This window comes from Narcine bancroftii, chromosome 7 (genome assembly GCF_036971445.1).
Source record: "Narcine bancroftii isolate sNarBan1 chromosome 7, sNarBan1.hap1, whole genome shotgun sequence".
Taxonomy (NCBI): domain Eukaryota; kingdom Metazoa; phylum Chordata; class Chondrichthyes; order Torpediniformes; family Narcinidae; genus Narcine; species Narcine bancroftii.
Genome location: NC_091475.1, coordinates 88,308,378 through 88,323,335, shown reverse-complemented (window position 1 = coordinate 88,323,335; position 14,958 = coordinate 88,308,378).

Below are 14,958 nucleotides of genomic sequence, written 5' to 3'. Positions count from 1 at the left end.
AAGCTATATTCTATTTAAATTGGAAATCATTATTTTAAAAATCTGCATCTCTTCCCACATAAACTGTTGTAATGAATGTATTTTTCAATCAATTACAATTAGAATTGAAGAGCCATTGTATAAATTGCCATGGAAAACATCAATATAATCCATACTAAAAGAGCCTGAAGGCAAAATAAACAGTTATTACATTCTCACTTGAAACAAAATGTTGAATATAAATCTCTAAGATCAATTAACAATGAAGGAGTTGGAAAACCCATATCCTAATATTTAAAAGATGAAGGAAATCTTGATATGTGTAATAGTTTTGACAGGGCCTAATTAATACCTCAAGCAATGGCATGTTATACTTACTCTTGTTTTACTCTATGGGTTATGGCACTACTTGTTGGAAACAAGGGGCAAATAATATCTGCTCTGAACAAATGTTAAATGTATATTGACAGAGCTGAATTCATCCACTAAAAAATATTGTTGCTTGTGGCTGCCATTATATAAGCATGTCTTTCACCTTGTCAGCTATTCAGTTGTAGAAATGGTTTAATAGTACTCCTTGATCTTCCCCTTGATGGATAATACATTTTCCCATCTCCTAAAAAAGCTGCTTTCACAGGCAGGAAATGTTGAGAAAGGTTATTTAAAGAGAAGCAACCCATTGACACAACAATGAGAATACAGAACCATGTCCAGTTTACCAGTTATTCTTGTGCATCTTTATTTACTTTGATTTCAGGTTAAGCCATAGTACATTTCATTCTTGCTTTCAAGTCCCTCCACAGCCTGACCCCTTTTCATCTCTATCACCTGCTCCATCTTGAAAATTATACAAGAACTCTGTTTGCCTCCAATTCTGTATAATTGCACACATCAATTATCAATTACACTATAATTTATATATGAATATCCTGAGATATAGGAGCTCCTCCTAAAACCATCCTGTTGCTCATTTTTCCATTTTTAAGGTATTCCTTACAACATATCTTCACACCATGCATTTGGCCAATCTGTGGATCTGAGAATTGCCAAATTGATGGAGGGCGGGGAGAAGGAGATGGTCAAAGGGGTTTTGACCTGAAACATTAACTCAGCTTCTCTCCCCATGAATGGTGACTGAAAAGCTGAGTGAAATTTTGAGTTGAATTGTTTCCTGTTGTTGCAGGATATGTTAGAAGTTATGAGTAAAATATGTCTTTAAGAAATAGATTGTGGAGATTTAGTTTAAGATACACTTCATGGAGTGACACTTCACAAAATACATCTCATTTAAAATGCAAGAGCTCTGTTGAAGTGAGACATTTTGTCACCTGTGATTTTGCAGAGACAACAGAATTGCTTCAGAAAGAACTTCAAAGGAGGTGCAAATGGAACAAATCCAGACTCAGATACTGATAAGATCTTTCAAAGATTGGGTTTGAGTCCTGTAAGGAGTTTGTGGTTTTTACAAGCAGAGAGATGAAAAACAGACAGGTAATTTCTCTTTTGGAGAGAGAGAGAGAGAGAGAGAGAGAGAGAGAGAGAGAGAGACAGACAGACAGAGAGAGAGACAGAGAGAGAGAGAGAGAGTCAGTTCTATAGCAGCAGTTGAGGCTGCAAAATGGCAAGCTGGCAGGCTTGTTGGAAACCCGATTCTGAAGATGGGTTGTGAGTTCTGAGTTCAGCCTGTTCAAAATCCTTGTAGTCTTCACAAGAGGAAATGGCTGGCAAGTGTTTCTCCTGAAATATGGGAAACAAGAGGAACTCTGTGGTGACCTGCAAGGAGAGATTATCATTTGGAAAATCCACGATGGGGCAAGTTTCTTCAGCAAGACACTGAAATGAGTGATTGGAGGAAATCAGTTTCTATGCTTCCCATGAGCAACAACATTTCTCTCTGAAACCAAAAAGAACCTTCCTGAGCAGTAAACATTTAATTTTAAGCATCAGAGCCTGGTGGAAATTATAAATGTTGAATTATGTGCACAGCATGAGAATTGCCTGATACTGGTGAACCCAGAGGAGTGAAAAGTGAACGATTAAATAGTGAAACAGAGAACTTTTCTGAATATACACACATTGCATAGACATCCACTTAGAATTAGAAGGGGTTTAAGTTAGGTTAAGTTAATAGTAATAAGTTAAAGATCGATCCTGTTATTATGTTTAAAGAAAATTAAAAGCAACTTTTGTTTAAGTAAACATTGTCTTGGTAAATTTCTATTGCTGCTGGGTTTTGGAGTCTCTGGGCTCGTAACACTGTTATGTGTACTAAAATACACTGAAAATCATTGTTTTGTGTGTAATCCAGGCAAGTCAACCTATGCATAGTACAGCAGATGGTGTACCAAAAGTGCTGGATGTTAGCATTTACAGTAAATCAATAAGTGCAGGCTATGGTGTTACAAAGACAAGGTGCAGGGTACAAGGGTGGCATGGTGGGCATGGTGGTAAGCGCAACACTCTAACAGCACAAGCAAACACAGTTCAAATTCTGCACTGTCTGTAAGGAGTTGTATGTTCTTCTCATGGGTTTTCTAAGGGACTCTGGTTTCCTACCACCACTCAAAACATACAGGGTTGTAATTGGGTGGCATGGGCTTGTGGGCCAGAAGGACCTGCTACCATGCTGTATGTCTAAATTATAAAAAAAAATATACAGTCAAAGCAGGGTTAGGGCAATATGTTTTATAAATTAAAGGCCTGTTTAAGAGTCTGATAACAGCAGAAAAGAACCTCCCATGAATCTGGAGTTTCACATTTTCAAGCTTGTGTATCTTCTGCTCATTAGAAGGCAGGAATATGATTAGGATGAGGTGGGTCTTTTAGAATGTTTGAAACTTTACGTTATGCCAGAGAGAGATGGGGAGGGGAAGGAGGAGTTGTGGAAGCTGGAGTATGATGGAGAGAAAGATCAGTATGAGTATTCACATTCAGTATTAGGGATCAATGAGAGGAGAAGGGTAGTACATCTTGCCTTCACGATTCCTGTTCAGAATGAACATAGATAAAACCATGACATACATAGATTTGTTAGAGAATTTAAATAAGTTACCTCATAGCTCAGAACACACTGGACATCATCTTCTCTGCTGTGCCTTCATCAAAACCAGAAATAGGTACATTCAATTCTTCTTGACTTCACAATATTCTAACATTGAGACTTCTCACAACACACAACCTGGGTGTTGAAGTGCAAACTTATTTTGATAATCAGAATCAGAATTTGTTGACAATAACAAGTCATGAAATTCATTGTTTTACAGCAGAATCATAGAGTAAACATTTATATAAACCATCTTACAAAAATAAATAAAAATAGTGCATGAAAATACAAAGTAAGGCAGTGTCTTTGATTCATTGATTATTCAGGAATCTGATGGCAGAAAGGAAGAAGCTTCTGAGTTCTTGTCTTCAGGCTCCTGTACCTCTTTCCCAATGGTAGCAGAGTGAAGAGTGCGTGACCTGGGTGGTGAGGGTAGAGATTGCTTTCTTAAGGCACTACATCTTATAGATGTCCTCGATGGAGTGCCTGTGATGTTGCAAGCCAAGTTATCTGCCCTCTGGAGTTTTGGTGCCTCCATCCCAGACAGTGATGCAACCAGCTAGAATGCTCTCCATGGTACACTTGCATAAGTTTTCGAGAGTCCTTGATGATATACTGTATCTCCTCAAACACATCACAAAATATAGCTTCTTCATGATTGCATCAACACGGAGGCTCCAGGACAGATCCTCGGAGATGTTGACACACAAGAAATTGAAGTTTTTGACTCTGTCCACTACCGGTCCCTCAATGAGGACTGGGTCATGTTCTTCTGACTTTCTCTTATAGTTCACAATCATCTCATTGGTTTTACTAACACTGAGTGTAAGGTTGTTGGTGTGACACCACTCAACAAGTGATCTATCTCCCTCCTGTATGCTTCCTCAGTGCCAATTATTATTATGCTGCATCAGCGAATTTGTAGATAGCATTGGAATTGTGCCTGGACACATAGTCAGCAGAGCAGTGGGCTAAGCATACATCCTAGAGGTGCGCTCATGTTGATATTCAATGAAGAGGAAACATTGTTTCCAATTTGTATTGACTGTAGACTTCTGATGAGGAAGTCATGGATCCAGTTTGGTTGGGGGGGGGGGGTGGTGCGGGGGGGAGGGTAGGTGCAGATGGCCAGAGTTTGTTGACCAGCACTGAGCAAATAATGGCTTCATTGTCAGACATATTGTATATATGCATCAAGATTATTACTTGCTGCAGTCAAACATTGGAAAAAAAAACTTCCATAGTGTTATATAATTGAGATAATGTGAACTATTTTGTAAATGTAAGAATATTACCTTCTCAGTGTTGTAACTGTAGTGCAATACTCTGTGGTATATGTATATGAGTGCGTGTGAACAGTTTTTCTTTAGATGGTGGTAGGCATTAGTAAGTAAAGTCTTTTCTGATAATGAAAACTTGCATCTCCAAGTTATTTATGAAGCCTCGCAAGTAACTCAAGAGGCATAACATGGTGGCAATGATACAAGGGAAAAAGTACAAAGAATAAGTCACTAAAATACAAAGGGGAAGAAGAAAGAAAAAAAAAACATTACTGCAAAGAAACAGCAGTTGACCCAGTGATGGACAGGTAGGCTGAAGACATTGGTTGAATTGTTAAAAAAATTTGAGCAGAAGTGCAATTTAGCATTCAAAAGCTATTTTAAAAATGCAACTGCAGAGGAGAAGGTCAGTTATATAATTTTCTGGACAGGGAGTGAGGCCTTGACTTATTTAATAGCTGGGAGCTTGCAGAGGTGGAGAAAAATGATCCAAGCAGATATTTGCAAAGTTTGCTTCCCACCTTGAACCCAGGTCTAATTATAGAATTAAACGCTATGAATTTCAAGGCTTAATGCAAGAGACCGATGAAACTGTTGATAATTTCGTCACTAGACTGAAAATTGTTGCTGCAAAATGTGGATTTAAGGATATAGAGGAAAGATTAGTTGATCAACTAATATGGGGGAGTACCCATTCCAAAGTGCAAAAGTCTCTTATAGGGAAGGATAGCTTGAAGCTGGACAAAGCTATAGACACAGCCAGAGCCTTCGAGGCCATGGGGAGGCAAATGAAATCCATATCTATGCAGACCCACCCACAGCAAAGAGAAGGAAGGGTTGATGCTATAAAGAACACATTCAAAAAAGTGGAAACCCCAAGACTTGCAGGAGATGCATCACAAAACGTCACACATATGTAGAGCCTGTAGTAAAACAAACCATTGGGCGAAGACGTGTAAGTATCGTATCAAGAAAACAGTAATACCAGTGAAGAAAGAAGACAAGAAGAAGATTCACCACATAAAAGGAAGCAACAATGAGGCTCCAACACCCAGATACTGAACATGGAATCCATATACCTTCATGAGATGTTGGGTGAGATGAAAGAAGGAACTGAGTTGCACACAAGGATCCAAATACAGAGGACAATCCAGAACATGCCTATGATATTTACCCTAAAGGTGAAGCTGGATACTGGATCATGAAGCAATGTCCTTCCATGCAGACTCTACTGCCAGATGTTCCCAGAGAACATAATAAAAGGGTATCCAAAAGATGGTGCATTGGAAACAGCAAATGGTTGACCCATGATCAAGCAGCTGCCATAAGAAAAAGAACATACCATGTATGTTCTACATGGTAGATACAGACAGACCAGCAATTCTAGGTCTGGTTAGCTGCCAGGAGTTGCAGTTGATCTCTGTCAATTATGAGATACAGACAAAGAAGTTCTCCAAAAGGATCAACAGAAACATACAACAAAAAGAAGAAATGAGTTCCACAGAAGTATCTGCCAGGGTGTGGCACACAGTGGGAGCAGACTTGTTCACCGAAAATCAAGAGTGGTATTTAATAGTAGCCTATTACTATCGTAAGTTTCCATTCATCAAAAGAGTGAAAGACCTGAGAGGGTCAAATATCACCTCAGAAATTAGAGTGCTTCTTGCTGAACAAGGAATACCTGAGCAAGTAATATGTGACAATGGAACACAGTTCATGACACAAGAATTCAGAAAGATGGCTGCAGAGTATGGATTTGTTATCACTACATCATCCCCATACTACCCCAAAGGTCATGGGTTCATTGACAGACAAGTGCAAATGTGAAACGCACACTAGTTAAGTGTCGCAAAACAAAAGAAGACCCAGACCTAGCTCCTTCTATCATTATGAGCAACACCTTTAAGGGTTGACTTGAAGTCCCCGGCAGAACTTCTAAATGGCAGGAGATATAAATCAACTCTGCCAAGCAAAATACACCCTCCAGAAGACCAGGAGGAAACCAGAAGAAGACTGGCTGACACACAAGAAGAAGGACGCCAGCATTATAACAAACATGCCCAAACATTGCCAGAACTCTTCAGAGGGCAGCGTGTGCATATTCAAGAGCCGATGTTGAAAACATGGACCCAGCAAAAGTCATCAGAGAAGCTGAGACACCAAGGTCACACATTGTCAAGGCAGACTCTGGCAATCAGCTGAAGAGGAACAGAATTCACACCCTTCTCACTTTAGTAACTGTAGTGCATCACTGTGTGGTATATGTATATGAGTGTGTGTGAACCGTTTTTCCTTTGAAGTATTTTCTGTTAATGAAATCTCACATCTTTAAGATGTTTAAGAAACCTCCCAAGTATCTCAAGAGACATAGTAGATTTGAAAAGAGAAAATACTCTTAAAATTTATGATAGATTGATCAGAAATATTGAAAGTTACAATTAGTGCAAGTAGTGCAGATGGGTCTTTTCTTTTGGTCTCAGAATAGTTCATAATTAATTATAAAGGAGATTTCAAGAGCCTGATGGCTATTGGGAAAAAAAAACAGTTCTTTAAGTAAGAGGCACTGGTCTTCAAACTTCTGTACCTTCTTCTTGAATGTAGCAGGAAGAAGAGGTTATGATGTTAGCTAGTCTCCTTAGATGTTTTCAGTGGATGGAAGTCAGAGGCTTCTTCAGCCTTTTAGTTTTCCTGGTCCAAGCCAGATTTTGATGGAACCAGTCATGATACTGACTATAGGTCACCTATAAAAGTGTTTTTTCTTTTCAAATTTTATTTTATTGGCACTTGTAACAAAATTGTAACAGAACCAAAAATTCTATATATCAAAATCAATACATTATTTTTTTATAATTTTTCTGTTCCCCCGTCCCCACCCACTCTCTCCCATATAGAGAAACACCCAAAGAGAGCAAGAAAAGAAAAAAAAAGGAAAAGTACAAAGAAAGCAAAAAAAAATAGACTAATCGTAAAACAATACTGGATATCACCTATTAAAGTTTGGTAAAATATTTGACAACATGCCAAATTTACTGACTTCATAGCAAGGAGAGTTAATGGTGTTCATGGTTGTTTCAATGTCATTACACCAGGACAGTTAGTCTAATATAACTCCCAGGAACTTGAAGTGACTATCCCCACCAACTTCCTGAAATTCACAATAGCTCCCTAGTCTTATTGATACTGAGAACAAGATTGTTGTTCTAGCACCACCCAAACATCTCCATTCTGTGTTCTGACTCACAATTTTCTAGTTGTTTGTCCAACAGTGGTCGTGACATCAGTGAATTCATGGATTGTGTTGGAGGTGACCTTGGCTCCGTAGTCATAACTATACCTGGAATAGAGCAGGGAATTAAGCACACAATCATGAGGTGCCTCTGTGTTGATGGTCAGTGAAGAGGAGGTGGATACTGATTAGCACTGATTGAACTTGGCCAATGAATAATTCAAGGGTCCAATTGCAGAAGGATAGACAGAGTCCCAGATCCCTTTGTTTGTTCAGTGGACTTTCTGGTACAATGGTGTGGAACGCTGAGGTGTAGTCAATGAACAACAACCTGAGGTAGGAGTTCTTGTGGTCCATGTGATCTAACACAGAATGGAGGTCTAACGAGATGCATATTTTATGTGTTAATACATTTCTAAACATGTATTGATTGATTCTTTGAAAAATATATCATGAAATATAATGATGGTAACACATGTGGTATAAAGAAAATCCCCAATATATAAAATTTCAACTCATACACAGAGCATATCCCTAAAATGTCATTGTGAATGAAATAAAATTCTTACAAACAAATTTAAGTGATCATAATCCTATTATTTTAAGTTAATTATACATAAGGACTGGTGTAGTCCTCGGGTTGAAGCTTGAAGCTTGAAGATGACTAGATTACCATCAGTATTTACTCAGGAAACTGGCACAGAGACTAGCGAAGTAGGAAAACAAGCTGAGAGATCATGGAACCTATTTCGAGGAAATGAGAAAGGATCGAGAAAGTGTTGATTGGGACAAGTTGTTTTCTGGAAAGGACGTCAAAAACAACATTTTGAGAGTACATAATTTGCATGAGGTAGTAAACTGGATTTGGCATTAGCTCTATGGAAGAAGCTAAACAGACTGAAGGCCTGTTACTAGTGATGTGCCTCAGGGATCAGTGCTGGAACCATTGTTGTTTTTCATCTATATCAATGATCTGGATGATAATGTGGTAAATTGGAGTAGCAAGAATGCGATGACAGAAAGATTGGAGGTGTTGTGGACAGCAAGGAAGGTTCTCAAAGCTTGCAAAGGGATCAGCCCAACTGGGAAAATAGTCTGAAAAATGGCATATGAAATTTAATGCAGACAAGTGTGAGCTGTAGCATTTTGTGAGGTCAAACCAACATTGGGCATACATGGTAACAGGTAACTGTGGAGTACAGTAGAACAGTGGGATCTGGGAATACAGATACATAATTCCCTGAAAGTGGTGTCATAATTAGATAGGATTGTAAAGAGAGTTTTTGGCATGTTGGCCTTCACAAATCAAGGTACTGAGTATAAAAGTTGTAATATTATGGTAAAGTTGTATAAGACATGGTGAGGCCAAATTTGGTGCATTGTGTGCAGGTTTTAATCACCTAACTACAGGAAAGATATCAATAAGATAGAAAGTGTGCAGAGAAGATTTACTAGGATGCTGCCATGACTTCAGGAACTGAGTTACAGGCAAAGCTTAAACAGGTTAGGACTTTATTCACTGGAGCTTAGAAGACTGAGAGGAGATTTGATAGAGGTTTACAAATTATGAGGGTTTAGCCAGAGTAAATGCGATAAGACTTCTTCCACTGAGATACAAAACAGAGGATGTGTGTTAAGGGTGTTAGGGTTTGCAAATGTTTAGGGGTACATTAGGGGGAACTTCTTCACACAGAGTGTTACAGGAGTGTGGAACAAGCCCCCGGCTGAGTTGTACATGTGGGCTCAATTTTATCATAAAAAAAAAATTTGATCAGCTATCTTTATTGAAGGTGTTTGGAGAACTATGGCCTGGGTGCAGATCAGTGGCTCTAGGTAGAATAAAAGTTTGGCCTTTTTTCTGCCATGCTCTAATTAAAGACTTTCATCTTGTTATAATCCTTTGCATGGGTGTTTCCATCTTAGACACAAGTTGATAGAACATATTTTTATGGTGCAAGACTGTAATTAGCTATGAATTTCTTTATGTAAATATCTATTATAGTTGAGCAGATTATTACAATGATCCATTTGTTCTGTGGTGAATATATGCATTTCAAAATGGAGAAAGCTTTATATGCTTAAAAATCCATTCTTGGGATGTATCTTATGCACAGATAAATATTTTGAGTGCTATCATTTATATGACTCTTGCTTTAATGATTTGACACCAATACTAGATCTCAGCTCCCTGAGGGTAAAAAATTACCCTTTTTGCAAACAATTTTCAAGACATTTTTTCTTTGAAAATTTAATGTTCTTTGAATTTTCATACAAAATTATTACTTTACTCTCATACATTTGATATTGTTGGAACAAATTTTCATTTGATAATAGAGAGCTTTAATGCAAGAGAATATAATGTCAAACTGCACAATAAACGATTTTGCGCTTCAGAGGTTTGAATTCTTATCTTTCAAATGTTGAAAAGACTATGTTAATCTTCGCTAGGGGGGAAAGTTTAAACCAATTTTCACAAACTAATCCAGCTCCCAGCAGACAACTGTTGGGGCCCAGAGGACCCAAAAACCCAGCAGCAATAGATATTAAGCAAGACAAATGGTTACTTACAAAAGTTGCGTTTAATTATCTTTAAACATGAAAACAGGATCAAACTTTATCTTATCACTGTTAATTTAACCAACCTAACCCCCTTCTAATTCTAAGCGCACGTGTATGTAATGTGTGTGTAAGTTCAGAAAAGTTCTTTGATTCACAGTCCAATCTCACTTCTCACTCCTCCAAGTTCACTGATTGCAAGCAATTCTTATACTGTGCACAGAATTTAACCTTTATGAAGTTCACCAACCTTTGGTGCCAGAAAGCTAAATGATTACTGCTCAGGAAGATATCAGTTTTCAGAGAAATTTGTTGTTCGCTGGACATCCACAATGGATTCCTTTTAATCATCCACTTCAGTGTCTTGCCAGAGAAGCTTGCCCCATCAGGGTTTTCCAGATGATAACCTCTTTTTTCAGGTCACCACAGAGTTCCTTTTTGCTTTTCTTATTTCAAGAGAAACATTAGGCAGCCAGTCATTTTCTCTTCGATGAATCGCAAGGGCTGTGACAAGGCACAACCTGTCTTGTGGGGTTTTCCACAAGCTTGCCAGCTTGTCTTGTTCCAGTCCCAGCTGCTGCTGTTACTGTAAAACTGCAGAACTGAATTCCCTCTCCCTCTCTCTCTCTCTCTCTCTCTCTCTCTGAGAGAAAGCCTGTTTTACTCTTTCTGCTTGCAAAACCACATGACCCTCCTAGAACAGCAATTTCCACTCTAGACAGCCTATGGCCTCAACAAGTTCTTTCATCTGTTGCCTTTTTGTAAACTACAATCCATTAGTGAAGACTCTTGAGCATTTTCCAAAGCTTTTGCAAAGGCTCTTGGTGCTGGACTGTCTAGGATAAGCAGAGCTCTAGTATTTTAAATAAGGTCTGTTTTAAAGTGTTTGTATGTGACCTAAATTAAAAACCCTGCCTCAATTTATCTCTCAAAATCATATCTATATACAATACAAACACAGCATAATCCATCACACAACATAAACTCATTATAAATTAATTTGGTTAATTTGGTAAGTAAGAAGTAATTTAAAGAAATATTTATTTTTAAGAAAGTATTTTACAATGGAAACGTGATTTTGCTATACTTTGCACACAATTTGAATCGAGATTTGAAACTTTGAATGATTTAGACACCAGACATTAATGTTCATTTTCATTACATTTGTGTTTGATTCAGACTGACCAAATTCACAGCAAAACATCCTTATAACAATAGAGATAATATTTTATAATTGAATTGAAATAAGGGTCAGAACTAAATCAGAGTTCAGAGAATAATGTGCCAACCAATTTTATCTTTTGAAGGGACAATTGAAGTTACAGTGCCTTGCATAAAGTTTAGTGAAAGGCACTTTTTCTTTCCTTTATTTGCCCCACTGTGCCCCACAGTTTTAAATTTGTGATCAAACAATTAACCTGTGATTAAAGTGCACATTCTACATTTTATTAAAGAATATTTATGAATAATTTTGTTTGATGATGTAAAAATTACCACACTTTTTGTACATAGTCGCCTCATTTAAGGGCACCATAATATTTGTGACAGAGCAATGGTGTTATATTAAAGTAATAATGTTTAGTACTTTGTTTCATATCCCTTTCATGTTATGACTGCTTGAAGTCTGATTCATAGACATCACCTAGTGTTGATTATCATCTCTGGCGATGCTTTGCCAGGCCTCTACTGCAGCTATCTTCTGCCTGTTCTTGTTTTGTGTGCTTGCCCCCTTAATTTTTATCTTCATCATGTGGAAGGCATACTCCTTGACTTGTAGTAGAATGAAGAACCATTTGTAGATAAGATGTTTCTATGCACCTCAGAATTCATTTTTATGCTGCCATCAGCAGTTACATCATCAATGAAGATAAGTGTTCCAGTACTTGTGGTAGCCATACATGCCCAGGCCATAACACCCCCACCACCATGTATTCTTCGGATCTTGGACAATTCATTTACATCTCCACACTTTGCTCTTTCCATCACTCTGATGCAGCTTAGTATTGGTCTCGTCTTTCCACAAGACCTTTTTTCCAGAATTCTGCAAGCTCTTTTAAAAACTTATTGGCAAACTGTAATGTGGCCATCCTGTTCAGTGTCATCTCTGTATTTCTGTTCATAAAGTTTTCTGTGGACAGCAGTCATTGACAAATCCATACCTGTTTCCTGAAGAGTGTTTCTGATCTGTCAGATAGGTGATTTTTCTTTATTATGATGAGAATTCTTCTGTCATCAGCACTGGAGGTCTTCCTTGGCCCACCAATCTCTTTGAGATTACTGCGTTCACCAATCAGCTCTTTGTTGTTCTTCCTTTTAAAAAATATATTTTATTGTTTAACAGATAAATCCTACATACATTGTCTTTAATATAACAAATAACAGGTCATATCATATGCATATAGATAGATGAAAAACATCACTACATTGAACAATCCCTTGATCTAAACAAAGGGTACATTCTGTCATATTTAACAAATTGATCTAAAAAAGAAAGAAAAAAGAAAACCTAAAACTAAATGTAATCTAACCCTTCGCTCTAATCAAGGATACCTTATAAAATGAGATGTAAAGATATGGATCAAATAACAACCTTCAGACACTAGACAGAGAATCTGTGGAGCATCCAAACTTCTTAAATCTTACAATCATAATCTTCTCTTTCTTATTCTTTGGCTTGGGTTCGCGGACGAAGATTTATGGAGGGGTAATGTCCACGTCAGGTGCAGGCTCGTTTGTGGCTGAGAAGTCCGATGTGGGACAGGCAGACACGGTTGCAGCGGTTGCAAGGGAAAATTGGTTGGGTGGGGTTGGGTGTTGGGTTTTACCTCCTTTGTCTTTTGTCAGTGAGGTGGGCTCTGCGGTCTTCTTCAAAGGAGGTTTCTGCCTGCCGAACTGTGAGGCTCCAAGATGCACGGTTTGAGGCGATATCAGCCCACTGGCGGTGGTCAATGTGGCAGGCACCAAGAGATTTCTTTAGGCAGTCCTTGTACCTCTTCTTTGGTGCACCTCTGTCATGGTGGCCAGTGGAGAGCTCACCATATAACACGATCTTGGGAAGGCGATGGTCCTCCATTCTGGAGACGTGACCTACCCAGCACAGTTGGATCTTCAGCAGTGTGGATTCGATGCTGATCATAATAATATTCTATGAATAGGCCTAAAATCTTTACAAATTAAAAGATTCTACCTTTAAAGTTATCTATCTAATTTTCTTCAAGCTTAAATAGGATATTAAATCATATAACCACTGTATATGGGTAAGTGAAGAGTCATTGTTCTATTTTATTAAAATTGTTTGTCTGGCTATCAACATGATAAAAGCTAATACTTTCTCCTGGGTTGCAGACAGAGGTATATCCAGTTTGTGAGACAAGCCAAACAAGGCAATTAAAGGGCAAGGTTCTATTTTGATCTTAAAAATTGTTGATACAGATTAGAAAATGTTTTCCCAAATTCTTCCTCAGTTGAGTCACTTCCAAAAGATATGAATCAGTATAGCTTCAAAAATTTTACACTTCTCACATAATGGATCAAAATTGGTATAAAAACGAGATCATTTCAGTTTGTACATTTGTGTTTTATGTACCACCTTAAATTGTAATAAACAATGCCTTGCATAAAATGGGTATTTGTTAATCAACCGAAGACTATGGAACAAATCTTCATCTGAAAATGTTATATTTAAATAACTTTCCCAATCATTCTTAATCCTAACCATTGAGGCTAAATTTAAAATCCAGTAGGTCATTATAATTGGCTATTAATCCACCATGTAAGTTCAAAAAAATAAACCAATAATATTTATATTTGAAATTTGAGGAAAATCAGAAAGTTTGAACTTTACAAAATGCCTAACTTGTAAATATCTAAAAAAAAAGTCTATCAGGAAGATGAAATTTAGCTGTCAATTGTTCAAAATTGGCAAATTTATCTTGAATAAAAAGATCATTATAAGTTTCGACACCTAATCTATACCATTACTTAAAACCTGTTCTAACACAGATGGTTGAAAAAGAGAGAAACTTATATACAATTTTTTTTTTTCTAAATTGAGTCCATATGCCTATTTTGCATTAACAGATTATGTGTCAATTTGGAAAAGGAATATGGTAAGAAGGAAAGTAAAATTGCCAACATAAATGTTTTTTTCAGAGAACCTCAGTTCCATTTCTACCCAAGAAGGGCAGTTTACTACTTTATCAAAATAGAAAAGTAAGAGTAGATTATATTTATTAATCACCTAATAATAAAATCTATCTTTCTTCTTAATGATGTTCTACACAGTTGATTTTGGTAATGCTAAGGTTTGACCAATGTCTCTTATTGTTTTATTCTTGTTTTTCAGCCACATAATGGCTTCTTTGACTTTCATTGGCACAACTCTGGTCCTCATGTTGTAAAATGGTAACTACAGATTCCAAAGGTGATCAAAAACTTAAAAGTAAATCTAGCTCTATTATATCTGCACAAATTAAGCAATTAAGCCTACCTGAGTACTCACAAAAAACCTGTGAAGCCAAATGTCCCAAAGATTATGGTGCCTGTAATGGAGGAAATATGTATAAAATATGCTATAATATCTACATTAGTGGTTCTCAATATTTTGCCATTGGTGCTCTGTGATTAGTGAAGGATTGCTTAAGGTGGTATGTAAGTGGGAAGGGAAGGTTGAGAACCACTTCTCTAGACTCAATTGTTACTGAAATATTTTGCTTGAGAAAAAATATAATTGGCCCATTTCCTTTGGAGTTATGAAACCATGCACATACAAGTCACATACAAAACAGTGGTTTTCAAACCTTTTTTTCTTTTCACTCGCATACCACCTTAAGCAATCCCTTGCTAATTACAGAGCAACTATGGCATGGGGAATA